Here is a 23,501-nt window from a genome sequence, read left to right on the forward strand (position 1 = left end):
AACAAACATTGATTGAATGCAACAAGATGAGAGTTTTTAAAGACAGAAACCAGTGTTATTCATCTATCACATAGTAGGTATTAATTGAATGCTTGTTGAACTAAACTGAATTTGTTATGAGAATTTACATGTAAAGTGCCTGGCACTTGCTAAGTGCTCAATAAATGTCATCTATTATTAATAGTATTATGTAAAACACTATACAAATGTGAGGAATTGTTAATATTATTCTAGCTTTGATCCCTGTTCAAATTTTAATGACTAGTGAGGAGATCATCTCCAAATGTCTATATTTATAGAAAACTAGCAATTCATAAATATTGAATTGTGCTTTTATCTACAAACGATACTTGGCAATTTTCTATAAATGCTGGGCTATGAAGCTCAGGTTTATGAAAGTGTAGGCATTCAATGATAATGAAAACTGTTTATTAAAAGATAAAAATATCTTCCTGGGCCTGTTTTTTGCTTTGCTGCATCAAGTCAACTATACTCCTGTTCCTGGATCTCCTTTGACAATGGGATCTGGGCAAGGGATAAGCCTTTGTTTTGACTTTCTGAATTCAGCCCAGTGGATAATAATATAGCATGTCTCTCTGCTAATAGGTATATGTGTAGATGTGTACTTCAAACCTTGCTAACAAAAGGACATCACTGTTGATCTGCTCATGAGAACCCTCAAAATAACATTGTACTTCTTTTATTAGGTTCTGTGTTAGGATCTTACCCAGCAACGGTAATCACTATTCTTTTTCCCCAACTGTTCAATGCTGGAGTCTTCTCTTTTTTCATGCTTTTAAAATCCTTAAGCCTTAATCATTTTGTTTTGTTTTGTTTTGTTTCATATGGATTATCATTTGGGGCCTCTCTGTCAGGGCTCTTGACAAGATTTTGAAATATTAATGAGCCCTTGCATTTATATTATAATACCTGAGGATTAAGTTAGTGCTCTTATCCAATATTGGCAGGCTCTCAAAAGCAGCCATTATCCAGTCATTGGGCTTCTCTAATAGTCTGAAAGAGTTTAAATGTTCAGAATTGAGTTTATTGTAGTTCATCAGCCCAGTAAGGCACTAAGTACCAGAGCAAATCAGGTTGTTGATATGCCTCATTTCTTGTCTTTTTTACTTTGCTATCCCCAGACTTTGGATGCAAAGCTACTCACTTCTTTCATAGCTCCCTTTCTTCAATCCAGACTGAGATATTTGTTTACTTAGTAGGATTTTATTGATTATCTTAATATGCCATGTACTATCTTAGATGTTGGGGATACAGTATGAATATGACAGAAGAGATCTGTTCTCAAAGAGAACTTTCTTTTTAGAATTTTATTAACTGATCTTTAACTGCCATAATTGTTTCTCTCTTTGCTACTGGTTTGCTCCAAGGATTCTTTCTGCCCCTTTGGTGCTTTCTGCCTAGGATTTTACTCTGTTTCTTGTGTCAGTTACCTGTACCAGAACCTGTCTTGCAATAGTCATTATTCTAAATGTTTTTAGGCCAACACAAAAAGTGTACATGACTGGCTCTCTTAATATTAGATTTTATTGGCCCTGTGGAGTGCATCACAATTTAGGATTCTAGACAACAGCCTGGCTTAAGACTGACAAATACATTATAGATCCCAGTATTAGAATAGTATTAGAAAACTAGTGTTTTCCTAATTCCAGTTTTCCCAAAACCAAGGCAACCAAACAAAAGGACACATTTCTGATACTTTTCTTACCTGCGGGCTTCACTTCCTTTAATATTTCAACCAGGCTTTGAAAAAACTCTTACTTCATAAAAAGTATTGAAAGTTCTAATTTTCCTGGATGAAATATATACCAGATTAGGAAAAGGTACTTTTCTAGGTGAAATATAACATTCTTCCTCATTTCTGTTATAGGGGTCATAACTGATGTCAAGTAAAGATGCCAGGCCTTAGTACAGGTCTGGAAATCAATTAGTTGTAGAAAGAAGATGAGCAAAAGAAGCAACTAAAAAGCCATTGTGCAAATATATGGCCACTCAAGGCTATTCGGCCTTGAAGAGATAAAGTGAGAATACCTAGCAACAAAATGGAGAAGGTTTTTTTTTGCAGTTTTTCTGCCTATTTTAGTTCACTCTAATTTTGTTTCCATATTAGACTTTTTAAGAAGTGTTAGTTGTTAGCTCAAGTTTCTGCAACCACAATGCATTAATATGTTTTAATATTGTCCAAGGCTGAGATTGCTTTTTGATAGCCACTGCAGGGAACTGCCATTAAAAGACTGCCAAAATCTGTATTCTTACCTAAGCAGAAACTAAGCCTAGGATATTTACACAAGCAGTAAGTGGTGGCATTAGCCAGAGACCCCAGGACTCCAAGTTTACTGTTCCTCCCATATTCTCTGCATGGAGAAGGTGGGAAAGGAGACACAAATAAGCAGAGAGTTACATACTGCTATGTGACCTTTGGTAGATCTGGAATAACTTTTCTGGTTGACTTGTCCGTTACAGTAGATTGAGAAGATTAGACTAAACCTTAGAGGTGGCTTCCATTTAACACAATTTTATTGAACATCTAACTTTCTACTAGGTTCTGGGGTGATTATATGAATCTGATAATATGAATAATGTGATCTGGATTATTTCTTTAAGATTTTATTTTCTAAAAATTTAAACGGAACACAAACAGAAATAAGTACAGTATAAGGAGCATTGTGCAGTATAAGGAGCATTAGGGAATTATGTAAAATATGATGTGGGACTATAGAAGAGGAAGAAAACTGCATGATTAGGGCTATGGAGAGTAAAGAAGAAGCTTTGCATGCGCTTGGTACTTCACCTAGATCTCAAGGAAATGGGACGTGATGTGGACGTAAAATATGATGTGGGACTATAGAAGAGGAAGAAAACTGCATGATTAGGGCTATGGAGAGTAAAGAAGAAGCTTTGCATGCGCTTGGTACTTCACCTAGATCTCAAGGAAATGGGACGTGAACAAAATTAAGGAAATGGATTTCCAGATTGAAGATATAACATGATGAGCTATAACAACTCTTTTATAAGCTTCAGTTTCCTTACTATAAAATGCAAAATAGCTTCCTTGAGGTTTTTATAAGAAACATATGTGAAATGGATAACTTTAAAAAGCCTCAAATAGCTTATTAACTCAATTAATTCCCTGCCCATTTCTCTTCTTTTTTCCTGACTCACTCAAGACTAATTGAGTAAGCGTTATGCCTTCTCTCCCTCCCTCCTTTTCTTTTTTCCCTCCCTCCTCTCCCTGTCAATAAATCCTTACTGAATAGTTACAATGGACCAAGACTTATGCTTGGCATCAGAACAAAATAGTGGGGAGAGATATAATTCCTGTTCTGATAGAGCTCATAGTCTGCTGGGCTAGACATGAAACATATAACTACAGTAAAGTGTGATAACTGTTATAACAGGGGGAATTAAGCATGCTGTGGAAACTATTCAGCATTTAAGACTTAAGCTGCTCCAGGGATAAGAGACCTTCCTTAGGTGTGTTATGCTGAGAACTAAGACAAAAGCAGTAAGATCATAGTAGGCAGAGATATGTGTGAAGAAATAGAATGTGTTTGAAGGCCAAGTGATGAGAAAGAACATTACCTCTTTGATGAGCAAAGGCCAACATGATTGGAACATGAAATTCTTTTTTTAATTTTTAAAAAATGTTTATTCTTGAGAGAGAGCATGAGCAGGGGAGGGGCAGAGAGAGAGGGAGACACAGAATATGAAGCAGGCTCCATGTTCTGAACTATCAGCACAGAGCCTGACGCAGGGCTCAAACCCACAGACTGCGAAATCATGACCTGAATTGAAGTCAGACACTTAACCGACTGAGCCACCCAGGCATCCCTGGAACCTTAAATTCTAAAGAGAAGATGACTAGAGTGGTATGTAGGAGTGAGACTGAGGTGAGCTTTGTAAGCCAAGGTGAAGAACTGGACTTGATTCTGAAGGCACTTAAAGAAATTAAGCAGGAGCACGACATGACCAGAATGACATTTTGGAAAGTTCAGTCTTATTGCTTAGTAGAAAATATCTTAGGAAGACAGTTGTTGGGAGGTTTTTTGTAATACCTTAGGCTACAGCTGATGATGGATTAGACTGATAACAGTAACAATGAAAACAAGTGGAAGGATTTGAGGGTTAACAGAAGACTGAATCAGTTTAACCTTTTGATTGACTAGATGTGGAGATTAAAGAGAGGCAGGAGTTCTAGATGACTCCTGGGTTTTCTGGCATGTGCAACAGAAGCGGTGGTGGTGCCGTTTATGGAAGACAAAGGTTATAGGAGGAAAGACAGCTTTGGCAGATTTGGTTGGAAAAAGGAGATGGTTAGCTTGGCTTTGGAAACATTCAGCTAGAAGTTTCTGAGAGATATTCAAGTAGATATGTCAAGTAGGCAATAGGATATATTGGTAAGAGATTCAAGAGAGGAATCTTGAGATGCAAATTCAGGAGTCATCAGCCTGTAGATGATGACCAGAATGGTGGGGGCAGATGTGATGTCTGAGGGAGGTCATATGGACTAAAGAGGGAAGATTAGGACAGGCCTCTGAGAAATCCTTCAATTTAAAAGTCAGGTAGAGGATGAGAAGCTCACCAAAGAGGATAAGAGGAACTGACCAGAGGGGTGGGAAGAAAACCAAGATAGTATGGTGTCATGTAATAAAGAGGAGAGGGCTTTTCTAAAAAAGAGGAAGTGACTAACAATGCCAACTGCTACTGAAGGTCAAAGATAATTTAAGTATTGGGGCGCCTGGGTGGCTCAGTCATCTAAGCGGCCGACTTCGGCTCAGGTCATGATCTCGCGGTCCGTGGGTTCAAGATCCGTGTCGGGCTCTGTGCTGACAGCTCAGAGCCTGGAGCCTGCTTCGGATTCTGTGTCTCCCTCTCTCTGACCCTCCCCTGTTCATGCTCTGTCTCTCCCTATCTCAAAAATAAATAAAAAAACTTTAAAAAAAAATTAAAAAAAAAAAAGATAATTTAAGTATTAAAATGTCCAATGCTTGTAGCAATGTGGAGGTTATTAGGGGTTTTGTTGAGTGCCATTTTACTGATGTGGCAGGAGTTCAAGCCAGCTGTCTGAGATAATGAGTGAGATAAACTTCTTTAAAATGTTTGGCTATGAAGATTCAGGAAAGAGATACAAGCCCTCAGACAGACAGCAAGTAAACAGGCAGTTATAATACATATTCTTTTGAATTAAGTATAGTGATAGCTATGTACAAATAGCAATAGCTCTATATTATTCTTTTTTTTTAAATTTTGTTAATGTTTATTTATTTTTGAGGGAGAGACAGAGACAGAGCATGAGCAGGGGAGGGGCAGAGAGAGAGGGAGACACAGAATCCAAAGCAAGCTCCAGGCTCTGAGCTGTCAGCACAGAGCCTGATGCAGGGCTCAACTCACAAACCAGGAGATCATGGCCTGAGCCGAGGTCGGATGCTTAACCAACTGAGCCACCCAGGTGCCCCACAATCTGTATTATTCTTAATGTAATGATAATCTTTATCCTTGATATTATGAAGAAAGAAACTAAAATTTCGAAATTAATGATATATTTTCTGAAATAATGGGGCTTTACTCTATTGTTACAAAAATACTATTTTGTTTGAAAAATTGTAAATTCATGGATTGATATTTTTCAAAACAAGTAAGTCATACATTTAAAATTAAATTATATCCCCTGGCCCCCCATATACCTAATCCTCCTGCTTTATTTTTCTGTATAGCACTTATTACCATCTATCAAGCTATAATGTATTATTTATTTTGTTAGCTGTCTCTATATCTATTAGAAAGTAAGCATCATGAGAATAAGGATTTTTGTCATTTTTTTTTGTTTACTTAGGTATCCTTAGCACCTTGAACTGTGCTTGGTATATTGTACATAATAAATATCTGTTAAATAAATGAATTAATACATTATCCCTCTGCTAAATCTAACAATTGTTTTTAATTTTACATATTCTTTTTTAGTTTTTGTTTCCATGAGCACATTTTCACATAGCAGCAATCTAATATCAAAAATATATACCCGTTTATATTCTGTTCCTTTTCATAATTTACTCTATTATATCTTTGTTGGCGAGCATTTAGTTTTTTTAATATGTTTTTTCTAAAGTAGATAATATTATAATAGGTAGATTTGTCAAATTATTTTTTTAGAATCAGAGAGATTCTCCTAAGGGAGAGATTACAAGATTAATTACTATAAGCTTCTGCTATACATGCTCTCAAAATATGTTCCACCAATTTAAAATGCTACTCTTGGTCTGTCTCTATCAGTTTTACTGCAATCTGGACAGCATTAAGGATTGTCATTGAATAAAAAAAATTAGTTTAGAAGCTGTAAGATGTCCATTTTGTTCTTTTTTGTTCTCATTTGAACTTGTGTCTTAAGAATATTGGCATTAGTATAGTGTCAAAACTGAGTTTCTAAAAAACAAACATAAATGCATTAAAAAGAAAAGATAAGACATTACAAACATTCTGGGAAAGGATGGAGTAGATGCACTCTTCCCTATTTCTCCCACTAAGTATAGCTAAAAGCATATACCTTATTTACGTAACAAACATAAAAGACCTGAAAGGTGGAGAGAAGAGGGAAGACTGGCTAAGTCTCTCAGGACCTGAGAAATGCTATATTGGTGAGTTCCCTGGGTTTCATTTTTGCTTCATATACTAGAATGGTTGCTTGAGAAGCCAGAAACCTAACCCGGAAATGCCAATGGTCATAGGTGAAAAACAAATCTTCCCCAAACCCTGTTCTTGCTGAACAAAAGACAAAAAAAAAAAGGTGGGGGGGAGCGGTCAGCCTAGTAGGACAGAAAACTTTGAGACAATAATTGCCCACTCCAGCTGAACACCATGGTAAAAAAACTGTCCATTTCCACCCTCACCAACAAAGGAGGGGTGAGGAACCTAGACTTCCGTCTTTGTTCCAACCTTCCACCAGGTGGTGTCAGAAAAAAGTAGGGAACTGGGTATTTCATTCCTCCTAGTCAATAATGAATCCTTTCCTCTTCTACATGATGTCAGACCACATAAGTCTGGACTTCTGCCACACACTTGAAGAAGGGATCAATAGGAGAGTGCAGGGACAGAGGATAGGATAAGTGAACTTGAGGATAGAACAATAGAAGTTACTAGATCTAAACAATAGACAAAAAATTGACTAAAAAGAAAAATGAATAGAACCTCAGGGACCTACGGGACCAATAGCGTGACATTCATGTCACTAGAATTTGAGGAGTGGTGAAAAAAGTGTTTAAAATGGCTGAAATCTCCTCAAATTTGGCAAAAGACATAAACCTATAGATTCAAGAGAGTGAATGAACCCAAAACCAGAAAAAAAATGAGGGAAATCCATGCCAAGAAACATCATAATCAAACTAAGGCAAGAAAGAATCTTGAAAGCAGTGAGAGAAAGTAACACCTTACCTCATAAGGGGAAATTTTGAACACAACAGATGACATCCAAGATTATAGAGACCGAAGGGAAGTGGCACAGTATTCTTCAATGTTGAAAGAAACGAACTGTAAACTCAGAATCCAATATCCAGCAAAAAAACATTCTTCAAGAAATCTAGACATTTGGGTGAAGGAAAAACTAAGAGTATTCAACAGAAGACCCCCTAAAAGAATGGGAAAAAGAAGTTCTTGAAACAAAAATGATAGCAGAAGGACTCTTGGAATGTCAGAAAGGAAAAAAACAACACAAAGAGTAAAAATATAGGTAATACAATAAACTCCTTTAGCTCTGTGTATTCTAAATTATGTTTGATGTTTAAGCAATAATTATAACACTGATGCACAATGTTTGTGGAGGAAATATTTAACATAATATTATACGCAATAAGGTAAAGGGACTTAAAAGGAAGTAGTTTTTGCACTTCAGTCAGATTGGTATATGTCATCACCAATAGACTGTGATAAGTTATGTGTGTGTAATATCACAGAATGGTAAGGGAGAATGGGGTCGGTGTGACCATAAAGGGGTAGCATCTGAGAACTCTTTGTGGTAATGAAATAGTTCTGTATCTTGATTGTGGTGGTGATTATATGTGATAAAATGGTGTAGAACTATACACACATGTTGTACCAATGTAAATTTCCTGGTTTTGAAACTGTTATTCATTATTCACAACTATAGTTAGGAAAGATGCAGCCTTTGAAGGAAACTAGGTGAAGGGTACACAAGACTTCTCGGTACTATGTTTGGAAATCCATGAGAATCTATAATTATCTCAAAACAAAAAGTAAAACCTGTATTACTTATCCCACTCCTTTTACAAAAAAGCCCCCAAAGTATAAGAATATTTTGAAGAATGTCAACAAGTGCAGAAGGATCTGAAGCTTCCTAAAGATTGAATGAGGGGTATGAGAAAAACATGGGGAGGGTCTTTTTGAATGTGTAACAAAAGGAAAAACTCTAAAAAACATATTCCAGAATGAATAATGTGACCTGAGGAAATGTAGAACTAGAATTAAGGCAGTGGGGTAGGAGTAACATACACTTGAGTCTGTATTCCATCTCTGGGTCTTCTAGAAGCTCATGGAATGAATCAGGAGTAAGTCCTTTAACCTCTCTGTGCCACCATTTCTTCACACAGAGTACAGCAAAGTTGTCCAATCTAGGTGATTTTCACTCTGTGCTGCCTGAAGAGTTCTTGCATAGGGCAAGGAGAAAATTCACTGAAAATGCAGGCCATTCTCTCTTATTTCCACCAGAGCAAATGTGCTTTTGTCTGTTTCACTTCTCAGTTATCTGAATCAAATTTTATTTTAAAAAACAGATATACTGATATTCCTCACTACTCTATATAAAATACAGATTATTATCCACGCTGTTTCAGATGGGGAAATAGAAACTGCAAGAAGATATATGACTTGTCACAAATCATACAGCAAGTAAATGCATAGCAGAGCCTGGAGCCCACTTGGGAATGACTTGTCTACCTATCACTTTCCTCACTGCTGACGCATTGCCTTCAAATAAAAGTTGAAAACTTTGAGCTTGGTAACAATTTCTAACCATTTCCTTTAGTTTTATAAAGTGCATCCTACCAATAAGACCAGTGCAACAGGGGGGCTCTCAGTGTGTGCTGAGTTCGAGAGCTGCCTCAGTAGAAGGAGGATGGCCATCTGTCAGGGAGACAGTGGGGGGGATTCCTGCACTGGGAGGGAGGGTGGACCATCCCTATCACTGTCAGCATTCCCAGTCAAATTAGAGGGCATGCTGGGAAAGCACTGTAGTTATTATAATTGTTTAACCTCAAAACTCAAATGGAAGGGAGCACAGAAAGGAAGAGAGAAAGAAAGGATTCATGCAGGGTGCCTGGGTGGCTCAGTCAGTTAAGCATCCGAATTCTGGTCGGGTCATGCTGACGTCTCAAAGCCTGGAGTCTACTTCGGATTCCGTCCCTATGTCTCTCTGCCCTTCCTCTGCTCACACCCTGTCTCTCTCTCTTTCTCTCTCAAAAATAAATAAACATTTTTAACAATAAAAAAAAGAAAGGATATATGATACAATCCCAGTCATGGGATGGTGAGACAAATGAGGAAATGAGTGAGGGGCAGAGAATTTGCTGGTTAATGAACCTAAAAGTGGTGACTTCCAAGATCTCTCCATATTCAAACTGGACTAAAATATTACGATTCCAGTCTCCTTGTAGGGAGTCCAGTTCAATTTAATTCAAGTTTAGTGTATATCTTTCTGCCATAAACAGCTTTCAGACATTGTACTAGGTGCTTTGATTCTCTTGGAACCTTGGGAAGGGTATCTGTCACTTTCCCAATTTTACAGATGAGCATATGATACCAAGGCTCAGGGTGATGAAGACAGAGCTTATATTTGAATGTAGAGTTGCTCATTTTAATCTTAATCCTTTTTCCTGTTGTAGTATAGTACTGGTTAATAGCTTAAGCTTTGGAGTGGAGAATTTAACTTAGCTCTGTCGTGTTTGTCGTGAGGAGGATAAGTGACTCACTCAAGATCATACAGCAAGTAAGTGCAGAGCAAAGCCTCTTACAGCAAGTAAGTGCAGAGTCCTCATGGGACTGACTGGCAGGCCCATCACTTTCTTCTCTGCTGCCATACTACCTCCTTTTCCTTTTACTCCAGGTAAAGGGGCTGAAATGTAACAACATGGTGCCGGAAAAGAAAAAAAAAAAAAAACATTGGCTTTGTGATCAAACATGAATTCAGATCTTACCTCCTGCTTTTGTATAGCAGAAATAGTGGCTACCGTTAATTAACCTCAAATAATGCACTCACTGTGCTAATGTGCTGCATGATTTCTCTCTAATCACACAGGCCAGGACATGAGTGAGGAAACCTTGTGTTTGTGACATGTGGTGCCAACATCTCAGAAGGGAGTAGTCTTGGTGATCACCTAGCCCAAAGCCCTTATTTTGCACAGGAAGAAACTAAAGTACAGAGAAGTATTTGTCTAAAGACTCCACTGTTCTGCAAGAATTATTATTGAACCCACTCTGTCTAACTCTTTGGTCATAACATGAAACAGTGTGCAAAACACTTTATTTGTTAGAAAATGATTTTGCATCATGATATCCTCATAATAGCTCTAGGAGACAGTGAAAGTCAGAGATTATCACTTCCAGGTGAAGAAAATAAGGCACATAAAGGATCACACAACTAGTCAGAGGAAGAGTCAAGAAGCTGTCCCAAATCTATGAGACCTGTAGCCATACTGTTTCTTATTTTATTTCATTCTATCCTATCCTATCCTATCCTATCCTATCCTATCCTATCCTATCCTATCCTATCCTATCCTATTCTAATTTTTTCATCATGATAAATGTACTCTTAAATCTCCATCACCTATTTCACCCATCCCCACATCTACCTCCCCTCTTGTAACCATGAGATTATTCTCTATCATAAAGATTCAGCTTCTTGATGTATCTCTCTCTTTTTCCATTGCTCATTTGTTTCTTAAATTCCACATACGAGTGAAATCATGATACTTGTCTTTCTTTGAACTTATTTCACATAGTATTATTATACTCTCTATCTCTATCCATGTTGTTGCAAATGGCAAGATTTCATTCCTTTTTATGGCTTAATAAAATTCCATTGTATATATACCACATTTTGTTTATCTATTCATGTGTCCATGGACACTTGTACTGCTTCTGAGTTTGGCTATTGTAAATAATGCTGCCATAAACATAGGGGTGCGTGCATCTCTTTGAATCAGTGTTTTTGTATTTTTGAGTAAATACCCAGTAGTGTGATTACTGAATCATAGAGTAGTTTTATTTTTTAGCTTTTTTAGGAACCTCCAAACTGTTTTCCACAGCGGCTGCACCAGTTTGCCTTCCAACCAACAGTCCATGAGGACTATTTCTCCACATCCCTGCCAATATTTGTTGTTTCTTGAGTTTTTGATTTTAGCTTTTGGTCTTTTTTTTTCTTTTCCTTTTTTTTTGGCAGGGGAGAGATTGTGTGCAAGCAGGGGAGGGAAAAAGAGAGGGAGAGAGTCTTAAGCAGGCTCACACCCAGCATGGAGCCCAATGCAGGGTCAATCTCATGACCTTGAGACCATGACCTGAGCTGAAATCAAGAGTCAGTTGTTTAACTGACTGAGCCACCCTAGGCTCGCTGATTCTAGCCATTCTGAATGGTGTGAAGTGATAACTCATTGTGCTTTTGATTTGAATTTCCTTGATGATGAGTGGTGTTGAGTATTTTTTCTTGTGTCTGTTTGCCACCTGGATGTATAAGCCTTTATCTTGATGAAGTCCTAATACTTCATTTTTGCTTTTGTTTCCCTTGCCTCCAGAGACATGTCTAGTAAGTAGTTGTTATGGCCAATGTCAAAGAGGCTGTTCTCCTCTAGGATTTTGATGGTCTCCTGTATCACATTTAGGTCTTTCATCCACTTTGAATTTATTTTTGTGTGGTTTAAGAAAGTGGTCCAGGTTCATTCTTCTGCATGTTGCTGTCCAGTTTTCCCAACACCATTTGTTGCAGAAGCTATCATTTTTCCATTGGATATTCCTTCCTGCTTTGTCAAAGATTAGTTGGTCATACATTTGTGGGTGCATTTCTGGGTTCTCTATTCTGTTCCATTGATCTGAGTGTCTGTTTTTGTGCCAGTACCATTCTGTCTTGATGATATAGCTTTGTAATACAGCTTGAAGTCCATTTCTACAGAAATGAAGACTCAGGGAGGCAACTCTAAGGACAGAACAGAGAAATGACTGTGTGTTAACATTGGGGAGATAAAACCAAAGGCCACAAAAGCAAATTGGCTTAATACACTAATACTCTAGTTTTATCATTAATTTTAATGTTATTACCAATTACCCTTGAACATTTTCTTACAAGATAATAATTGAGGGCTATGTTTGCATTTAGGTTAAATTTCAAAGTGATTCCTTTTGCCTAAGAAAACCTGAACATTTACATGGAAACTTTAAATGGCATTATATTTAAATGTCCATGTAGTTTAGTAGTTTAAGAGTTGGAAAATGTAGTAGAAAGAGATCAGGAATGGGAATCTAAAAATCTGAGTCCTAGCCCTGTCAATACTGTTTTGAGATTTAAACAATCAGAAAATATACATAATATTGAAAAATATGTGTGTACAAAGGTGTTCATTATAGTGTGGTTGATAATAACAGCAAGTCAAATCAGCCTAAATGTGCAAACCCAATATTAGTAAATTATAGTGAGCAACTTGATGCAATATTATATAGACATTAAAAATAGCTTTCAGTCATTTGTAATAATTCAGAAAAATGCTGATCTTGTATAAAGCAAAGGTAGGGTGGAATACTGTATATAATTATTATAATAGTAGGAAACCTACTCATATATTAAACACACACACATACAATACTTTTAACTAGTGTCTTTGGATGGTAGGATTATGGTAGATTTTTATTTCTTTAGGGTTTTAAAAATACTTTTAAAATTCTATAATTTTATACTTGTGAAAAGACAATATTTATTAAAAATAAAATAGGGGCATGTGGGTGGCTCAGTCAGTTAATGTCTGACTCTTGATCTTGGCTCAGGTCATGATCTCACAGTTTGTGAGTTTGAGTCCCACACTGGGCTCTGTGCTGACAATGGAGGGTCTGCTTGGGAATTTCTCTCTCTGACCCTCCTCAGCTCTCTTGCTCTCTCTCAAAGTAAATAAACATTTAATTAAAAAATAAATTAAATAAAAACAAAATAATAATTTAAGTAATGTTAAAAATTACTTGTAACTTCAGGTGGATAACATCATTTTTCCTCATCATTCATAATAAAGTAGATAGGGCACCCAAGTGGCTCAGTTGATTAAGTGTCTGACTCTTGATTTTGGCTCGGGTCATGATCCCACAGTTTGTGAGATCAAGCCCCATATCTGGCTCCATGCTGACAGCATGGAGCCTGCTTGGGATTCTCTCTCTCTTTTCTCTCTGCCCCTTCCCCAGCACATGCGCTCGCTCTCTCTCTCTCTCTCTCTCTCTCTCTCTCAAAATAAATAAATAAATACTTAAAAATAAATAAAACAGATATAGTATACTCTATCCTTTTGACCTTCCAGGGCATTATTGATATCAGTAGAGACATTGTGAGTGGGAGAGTGAAAGGTATTTGGAAAGATAGGTTGTGTCCAAAAGTCAAAAAATTCTTAGATGAGACAGATTGACATACAACCATATCAGTCACCTGTGGAAGTGGCTTGCTAGAGCTGTACCTATTAGCTTGCAGTAGCTGATTGTTAACCTTTCAGCAATTTTGTAAGTTGATTTTTAAATCATTGGTAGCTTGAAATCATCATGCATTTATATCATGGAAATTGGATAAGGCCTTTATATGGCCTTAGGTCAGAAATTCAGGTAAGTTTCTTATAAAACTTACTATAAACTTACACTATGAAAGAACACATGGAGGAAATCTCTATGAATAAAACTAAAGATCTCTCAACTCTCTCATCATAGAGGGTCTCTTTTTCAGGACTCATAACCCAGGCCTCAGGGAATTAGACCTCCTAAAGATCCCAAGGGAGATTTGCCAGAGGGTACTGAGAAATGCCACAAGCAGCTAGGACTGACATCTGCTACATCTGGGGAGGTAATGTTTACATCTCAAATTGACATCAGCACCTCTTGAATGTGTGAAAGCCTGAAGAAATGAATCGGAACATGTAGATTCCCGTATTCACAGGACTATATCTCTTTCAGGGTCTCAAAGGGAAACAGATGGTACACCCAAAATAGGAATGATCTGAGGAAAGTTTATTTATAAAGAGCCATTATATTAGGGATGGATGGCGTGTAGAACCAGAAATGATGTACAAGAACCTGGGGCTAGTAATTAATATAAGACTGTGACCACCCTTAGAGAAAAGAAAGGTTATTGGAACTTGGGAAGAGAGAGTTGTGTAGAGTAGGCTGCTTTGACAGTAGTTGACCTTCTAGCAAGAGACACAGCCAACCTGAGATAACTTCTCAGGAAAGGATCCCAGGACATAAATACTCTAACCTCTCCCTCCTTCCTGCCTCTGATCTCTTGCATTGGAAGACCTAAACATAAGCCAGATACACAGATATGGTTGATGTAATGCATAGGAGTCAGCCATCTTGGGCAGGGAAAAGGGTGGAAAGCAGTCACAGAGGGGCAAATGGACTATTTCCAGTACAGTTTACTGTTAAACGTCTGACTTCCGCTCAGGTCATGATCTCGTGGTCATGGGTTTGAGCTCCTCATTGGGCTCTGTGCTGACAGCTCAGAGCCTGTAGCCTGCTTCAGATTCGTGTCCCCCTCTCTGTCTCTGCCCCTCCCCCATCAGCGCTCTGTCTCTCTCAGTCTCTCAAAAATAAATGAATGTTAATTTTTTTTATTTAAAAAAAGAATGACTCAACCATATCATCTTCTGAGCTCCTGCCATGTACTAGCCATCTTGCACTTTTCATGTACTCCAAAGGAATATGGTCCACTCTCCTATACATTGCATTTTTTCCTTCCACTAAGAATGTCTCACCCCCTTTCTCTACTTATAGAAATCTTTCATATCAATTTGTTTTTAATACTTCACACTTTGCACATGTTCCTTCTGGGCCTGGCATATTCTTCCTTCTTTCCTTTCCTTCTACTTTTCCTAGATAATTCATTCCCACATATGCACTAAGGCTCAACTTAGATGCATTTCTTTGGGGGAAAACTTCTATCACTGGAATCACTAAGATGAGATTAAGCATTCCTATACTCCCAGAGTTTCCTCCTACTAGATACTGTGTCATATATTCATATGTATTTCACTTCCTTCCCCTATAAAATTATAAGCTGCTTGAAGGCATGACAAGTTTATTATGTCACAGTGTCTATATATATTAGGGTAGGCCAACTTTTGTATTAGATTGACCATAAAATATCTAATGGATTGAGCAAATACAATCCATTTTCTTCATCTTGAACAAATAGGGCATCTTTTAACCGTATAGTTATTCAGGGACCCAAGCTGACTGTTATCTTTCTTTTTTCTTTTTTTTTTCTTTTTTTGCCAAGGTATCTAACATACAGTGTATACAGTGTAGTCTTGGCTTTGGGAATAGATCCCCATGATTCTTCACTTACATACAGTACCCAGTGCTCATCCCAATAAGTGCCTTCCTCAATGCCCATCACCTATCCCCCCCCCCCAATCCCTCACCCTCATCAACCCTCAGTTTCTTCTTTGTATTTAAGGGTTCAATGCTTAGCTTCTAGGGTTACCTGGGCATCATTTCCATTCCAGCTAGCTGGATGAGGAAAGATTAGAAAAGTCGATGTGGCAGCTTCCAATTAGCAGTCCTAAAAACAGCTCATATTACTTTCAGTCAAATTCCACTGACTAAATCATAATTTAATGGCCTCATCTAAGTATAAAATGTCTAACTCTGTGTGCAGGAATAAGTAGAGAGCATGGATTTTGCTAGTTAGCTGGCAGTCAGCTGTACTCCCCCAAATAGGTACTCAAATATTTATTAAATTATTGAATGAATTCATCCTTAATTGTGCATATCACATACATTAAGACTTCTCTGATTTTATAAAGAAAATATTTGTGTTTGCATCATTTTTGTGGCACTCATTTTCCTCTACCTAAATTATGTTTATTTGCACATATTTTGCCTGACACCAAAAATTAAAGATTCCTTGAGGGCAGTGTGATGCAGTGAGGTCTAGTGAGGCCTGTTTGAGTCTAGATCTGCCAGTTTTTACATATGTGATCAATTTTCTTGGCTCTCTGAGCCTCGGTTGTTGTTATTGATATTCATGGCCTGGCTTACTTCTTTGGGCCTCTACTAATCTTTTTTGGTTATGAATAAATATCTTGAATTTCCTTTCAGTTAATGTTAACTGACAAAAATTGCAATTACATCAGATTGGATTTATTTGGGGCCATGTGTTTACCTTTTAGGATAATTAAGTGATTGGATCAGGAAGAAAGACCACGGATTTCCAGGGCCATTTTTTTTTCTCTGTGATTAATGAAGTTAAAATATGAGCTGACACTTAGCTGCTGCTCTACTGAATTTGGGGATTCATACTCATTATTACAAAAAAAATAGAGATATATCCAAAGATTTGTTTTTAAGGATGTTCATGGCAGTGTTCATTATAATTGAAAGAAATTGTAAATTATCTAGCTACTCATCAGCAGAGATTAGTTAAACGTATTTGTCATATCATAGGATAAAATCATTGAAAATCATGTTGCAAAAGAGTATTTTATGTATGTACATCTATGTACTAAAATATTCATAGTGGTTTATCTGGATATTTTGAGTGTTTTCTTTCTTTTTTTAGTTTCCATTTGTTGTTTTCCAAATGTTTAAAAATGAATATAATTGATTTATTATTTTATTATTTTATTTTATTAAATTTTTATAATTAACAAAACAAAAATTATTACAATAGTCCCTCAGACTTCCTATAGGCCTCTTTTTGTAAGTCATATTCTTCTTAAGACCAAGGTTGCTCAGATTATTAATGTTGGGCAAATCCTCAAATTAGGATTTATAATATTGTGTCAGCTAGATCTGAATCTGGTCATTTTATTTTATTTTATTTTATTTTTTTTCAACGTTTTTTATTTATTTTTGGGACAGAGAGAGACAGAGCATGAATGGGGGAGGGGCAGAGAGAGAGGGAGACACAGAATCGGAAACAGGCTCCAGGCTCCGAGCCATCAGCCCAGAGCCTGACGCGGGGCTCGAACTCACGGACCGCGAGATCGTGACCTGGCTGAAGTCGGACGCTTAACCGACTGCGCCACCCAGGCGCCCCTGGTCATTTTATTTTAATAGCAGACTTATTAAAATAGAATTCTCATGCCATACAGTTTACTTATTTAAACTGTACAATTCAATGATTTTTAGTATATTTTGAGTTGTGTAACCATCACTGTGATCAATTTTAGAATATTTCATCATTCCCCCAAATAAAAACCTGTACCCACTAGTTGCCACTCTTCTTTCTCCAGCTCCCAGCCCTAGGCAACCACTAATGTACTCTTCATCTCTATATTATGAACATTTCATATAAATATAATTATACAATGTGTGGTTTTTGTGACTCATTAATGTAATGTTTTCAAGGTTCATCCATATTATAGCATGTATTAGTACTGAATATTCTTTATAGCTGAATAGCGTTCCATTATATGGATATATATTATATTTTATTTAGTCATTTATTGGATGATGAACATTTAGGTTATTTCCATGTTTTGGAAATTTTTATATTATGATTAATACTGCTATGATTATTTGTATACAACCTTTTTGTGTAAACAAATCTTTTCATTTATCTAGGAAATATAACTTGAGTGGAATTACTATGTTTTATGATAGCTCTGTTTAGATTTTTAAGAAACTGCCAGACTGTCCCAAAGTCTCTATATCATTTTACATTCCCACCATTGTATGCAATGTATGAAATCCTATCTCTTTTTATTTCTCCTCTTTTGTTTTCCCATGTAGTATGTGTGTGTGTATGTGATTGTGTAACTGCACATGTGTACCTCTTTTGCATCAGAGTCAGGACTGGTGAAACTGTTGAGGCACTGTATTTTCCACCCCTCCCAGTGTAAGATTTCTGCTGTCCCGAGACAGATTTTCTCTGGTAGCAGCCTGCATCCAATCCTGTGGCCTGGCAGCCACCAACAATGCAAATGTGTTGGTGGCCCCCGGATTTCCAAGCTTTGGGAAAGACAGTATCTCCTGTGCCTTCCAGGAACTGCCAGGCAAAGTGGTCTGTAATGGGGTCCAGCCTTAGAATTCAGGCTGCCAATTGTCTCTTAAAGTGGTTATTAAACTTAATTATCATGGAGGATTTTAAAAGAAAGACCAACTCTTGCCCCCGCAATGCCCCTTTGCTTCTTGATTCCTCTCTCTTGAATCAACTTCTAAAAATCAGCTTGTGCCACTTACTTTGTTAGGTGATTAAGCAATTTATGTAACTTTTCTGAGCCTCTGCTTCCTCAGACATAAAATGGATCTACTAATATACATCTTACAATGTTGTTGTGAGAATTAAATCTTTGTGACCCCTCAAAATATTGTAGCTATAAGAATTATTGATTGAATTCTCTCTTTTTTTCATAAAAATCCTATATCATCTCTAGAACTTCATGCTTTTCCATGAAAGTTTGCTTTTGTGGTCAGGTCTGTATTTTCAACACATCCCAGAAGTCTTTATTTGATATAAGAACACATCCCAGAAGTCTTTATTTGATATAAGCAGAATACTTACTGTTTGGCTTATGATCAAGTATATCAGAAACAATAAAATGATTTAACTTGAACCCAGATGTAGTTTAACATAAAGGAGTTGGGGGGGGGGGGGGGGAAGGGAAAATCGTCTCTACTCACAAAATAGCACATTATAAAACCCTAGACATTTAAAGAAGATATAACTGAAATAGAAGGGATTACCGCCCACTCACTCTGGTAAGAAGAAAAGGAACAATTAAAATGAATATATTAGGGAGAATATTATTTTTATTTCAATATTTCCATTATATTTCCTCCAGTTACATGCTGAATAGAATTCCTTAACGCAACTGAAATCCCAAGATAGAGTCTTTAAAAGAGTTAATCGTGGAAGATAAAGGCAGCTCTCTTTTGCTGGGTGGAAGGCAGGTTTTCCTGACAAAAACAAAGATGAGACATTAAGTGCGGGGGGAGGTATGTGGTTCTGAGTGAATCAACAGTGGTAAAGTCCCTAGAGACTCTACCCTTTGTCAAACTTCCCTTTTTAAACTGGATAGTATAAAAAGACTCTTTAAACACTGCTTCTCAAGAGGGCATGTGGGTGTGTGTAGAGGGATGGTTGGGGAGTGGGGGAAGGAGAAAAGAAAGTAGCATCTTTAAAATCCTTACTAGAAATCATAGAATTGCAGAGTTTGAAGAGACCTTTAAGATCACCTCGTCCTAACTCTCAGCGAACAGTGATAAAAATAAGGCTCAAGGAGGAGAAATTATTTTCCTAGACACATGTAGCAAGCTGGACAGAACCATGTCTGGAACTCGGGTCTCCCCTTGGGCCAGAGCCAGACTCCTAAGCTGAACAGATAGCGCAGTAACTTTAGTCCTGTGACTGAAAGGGGTCTGAAGAAAGTTGCAGGTGTAAACACAGGCTTTATCTATGTGGCTCTGGACAAATAGCTTAATGCCTCTATGCCTCAATTTCTACATCCATAAAGGATGATTATGCCCAACTTTTCATGAAATTATTAGGATTATGTGAGAGAAGGCGGGTGAGTCACACAGTGTATGACTGGCATCCCCTTTCTCTACCTATTCCCTTTTAGCTTAGATTTTACCCTTTGACATGGCCAGGACTGGCTAGTTTTCCAGAGCCTCTCAGCCTATTCACGGCCCTAGTCCTCTCTGGCCTAGTGCTGAAAGTGCCAGCCACAGGCTGTGCTAAGTCACCTCCCATAGCTGGTTGCTCACTTGGTCCTGCTAAGCACATTTGTATCCCTGCTACAACTCAAGCAGTCTCCAAAGGTCAGGACCCAAATACTGACAAGTCCTTTTGTGAATTTAATCAAGGAATTCAGATGCTTGTTCTGATTAGTGGAATTTTATAGATGGCTGACTCCCACTGACCATGCCATCCACCCCAGTTGCTAAGACTATTTCTAGAAAAGAACACTTGCTGAGAAATGTGCCTGCAACCTGAGTGGTTCTTACTGTTTGCTCCCAGTTGTCTCTTTAAAAAGAACCATGTGCAAATGGTTTTTCTAGACCAGGTTGGCAACCTTTTGAAAGTGGCTTGTGCTATTTCTTTTCTTCCTCTCTCCTACTCTTTTCTGTTCTCCCTTTCTAACTTCTTCTCTGTGTTTGGTGAAAAGATAATGAAGGCAAAGATTTTGACTAGATACTGGAGTCATTGAATAAGTCACAATACCTATAATTTACAGTCTAATAAAAATCTATTATATATCTAGATAAGTGATATATACAGGATGCTAGGGAAATTAAAAGGAGGGTGACCAATTCTGTATCAGCTGTTAGGGAAAACTTTCCTGAAAAGGTGACATTTGAGTAGAGTGTTAAAGAAGTTGAAATTTGTTAGTTTAGTGAGCTTTGTAAATGGGTGTCTGGGCAAAAGGAAGGGTAGTGCAAAGGCATGGGAGAGTATGCTATGTTTGGGAAATAATGAGCAATTTGGGCTGGCGGGAATACTGTGTGCTGAGAATGGGAAAGATGAGCAGAGCTGGAGTCCTGTGGAAGGTAATAAGGCTGGAGAATTAGGTTAGGAACAGATTGTTGACTGTGAGCTTCTTACGGTAGAAACTATATTGTCTTCTTTCTGTGCCAGAAACACAGTAGATGGCCTGTGAATGTTGTTGAACTGGTCTGAGCCACCACTATCTTTCTTCTGAATTAGCGCAGTGACCTCCTACTGACTTTCTGCTTTTGCCCTGGTACACCCTATAGCTGATTCTCTACAAAGCCACTGGAGCAGTCTTTTCAAAACACAAGTCAGATCATGTCACACCTCTCTGTTTCTTTTACTGTTTCATTTCTTACTGTTTATCCCTTGCTCAGTGTGATCCAGCTGCACTGGTCTCCCTGCTATTCCTCGGACATGCCAGACGTACTTGTGTGTGTGTGTGGGGGGGGGGGGGTGAATGAATGAGTAAATGTTTACTATGTGCCCTGTGACTTTTGAGTCAAATGGGGAAAATCTGACAAACTATCAAATTCCATCAACAATTCAAAATGCACCCAGAAGTTCCTCTCCTACTTCCTTCGTTTTTGGCATGGTGGGAGGGAGTGACTCAATTTTCAAGACACAGCACAGAATAATGGCTGAGTCTGAAAATATAGCCTGCCTATAGTTGAATACTGGTTGAGCGAGTATGTAAGCCAGTGTTGTTTTAACTGAAGGCCCTTCCTCTTTCCACATTGCTTCTCCTTTTTATTTATTTATTTATTTATTTATTTATTTATTTACTTATATTTTTTCTCATCTTTTTTTTAATTTTTTAAAATTTTTTTCAATATATGAAGTTTATTGTCAAATTGGTTTCCATACAACACCCAGTGCTCATCCCAAAAGGTGCCCTCCTCAATACCCATCACCCACCCTCCCCTCCCTCCCACCCCCCATCAACCCTCAGTTTGTTCTCAGTTTTTAACAGTCTCTTATGCTTTGGCTCTCTTCCACTCTAACCTCTTTTTTTTTTTCCTTCCCCTCCCCCATGGGTTTCTGTTAATTTTCTCAGGATCCACATAAAAGTGAAACCATATGGTATCTGTCTTTCTCTGTATGGCTTATTTCACTTAGCATAACACTCTCCAGTTCCATCCATGTTGCTACAAAGGGCCATATTTCATTCTTTCTCATTGCCACGTAGTACTCCATTGTGTATATAAACCACAATTTCTTTATCCATTCATCAGTTGATGGACAGTTAGGCTCTTTCCATAATTTGGCTATTGTTGAGAGTGCTGCTATAAACATTGGGGTACAGGTGCCCCTATGCATCAGTACTCCTGTATCCCTTGGGTAAATTCCTAGCAGTGCTATTGCTGGGTCATAGGGTAGGTCTATTTTTAATTTTTTGAGGAACCTCCACACTGTTTTCCAGAGTGGCTGCACCAATTTGCATTCCCACCAACAGTGCAAGAGGGTTCCCGTTTCTCCACATCCTCTCCAGCGTCTATAGTCTCCTGATTTGTTCATTTTGGCCACTCTGACTGGCGTGAGGTGATATCTGAGTGTGGTTTTGATTTGTTTTTCCCTGATGAGGAGCGACGTTGAGCATCTTTTCATGTGCCTGTTGGCCATCCGGATGTCTTCTTTAGAGAAGTGTCTATTCATGTTTTCTGCCCATTTCTTCACTGGGTTATTTGTTTTTCGGGTGTGGAGTTTGGTGAGCTCTTTATAGATTTTGGATACTAGCCCTTTGTCCCATATGTCATTTGCAAATATCTTTTCCCATTCCGTTGGTTGCCTTTTAGTTTGGTTGTTTGGTTGTTTCCTTTGCTGTGCAGAAGCTTTTTATCTTCATGAGGTCCCAGTAATTCACTTTTGCTTTTAATTCCCTTGCCTTTGGGGATGTGTCGAGTAAGAAATTGCTACGGCTGAGGTCAGAGAGGTCTTTTCCTGCTTTCTCCTCTAGGGTTTTGATGGTTTCCTGTCTCACGATCAGGTCCTTTATCCATTTTGAGTTTATTTTTGTGAATGGTGTGAGAAAGTGGTCTAGTTTCAACCTTCTGCATGTTGCTGTCCAGTTCTCCCAGCACCATTTGTTAAAGAGACTGTCTTTTTTCCATTGGATGTTCTTTCCTTCTTTGTCAAAGATTAGTTGGCCATACTCTTGTGGGTCTAGTTCTGGAGTCTCTATTCTATTCCATTGGTCTATGTGTCTGTTTTTGTGCCAATACCATGCTGTCTTGATGATGACAGCTTTGTAGTAGAGGCTAAAGTCTGGGATTGTGATGCCTCCTGCTTTGGTCTTCTTCTTCAAAATTACTTTGGCTGTTCAGGGCCTTTTGGGTTCCATATGAATTTTAGGATTGCTTATTCTAGTTTCGAGAAGAATGCTGGTGCAATTTTGATTGGGATCGCATTGAATGTGTAGATAGCTTTGGGTAGTATTGACATTTTGACAATATTTATTCTTCCAATCCATGAGCAAGGAATGTTTTTCCATTTCTTTATATCTTCTTCAATTTTCTTCAGAAGCTTTCTATACTTTTCAGCATACAGATCTTGTACATCTTTGGTTAGATTTATCCCTAGGTATTTTATGCTTCTTGGTGCAATTGTGAATGGGACCAGTTTCTTTATTTGTCTTTCTGTTGCTTCATTATTAGTGTATAAGAATGCAACTGATTTCTGTACATTGATCTTGTATCCTGCAACTTTGCTAAATTCATGTATCAGTTCTAGCAGACTTCTGGTGGAGTCTATCAGATTTTCCATATATAATATCATGTCATCTGCAAAAAGCGAAAGCTTAACTTCATCT

The 23,501-nt window shown here is 37.8% G+C and overlaps 1 protein-coding gene across 9 annotated transcripts in view; it reads left to right on the forward strand.

Moving 5' to 3' along the window:
• The window catches only part of LOC109266906 (BEN domain-containing protein 5), a 1,451,617-nt gene that overhangs the window by 733,182 nt on the left and 694,934 nt on the right, over positions 1-23,501 (forward strand). The gene's annotated exons all lie outside the window — the stretch shown is intronic.

The sequence above is a fragment of the Panthera pardus genome, unplaced genomic scaffold (genome assembly GCF_024362965.1).
Source record: "Panthera pardus isolate Hobbes unplaced genomic scaffold, ASM2436296v1 HiC_scaffold_11, whole genome shotgun sequence".
NCBI lineage: Eukaryota > Metazoa > Chordata > Mammalia > Carnivora > Felidae > Panthera > Panthera pardus.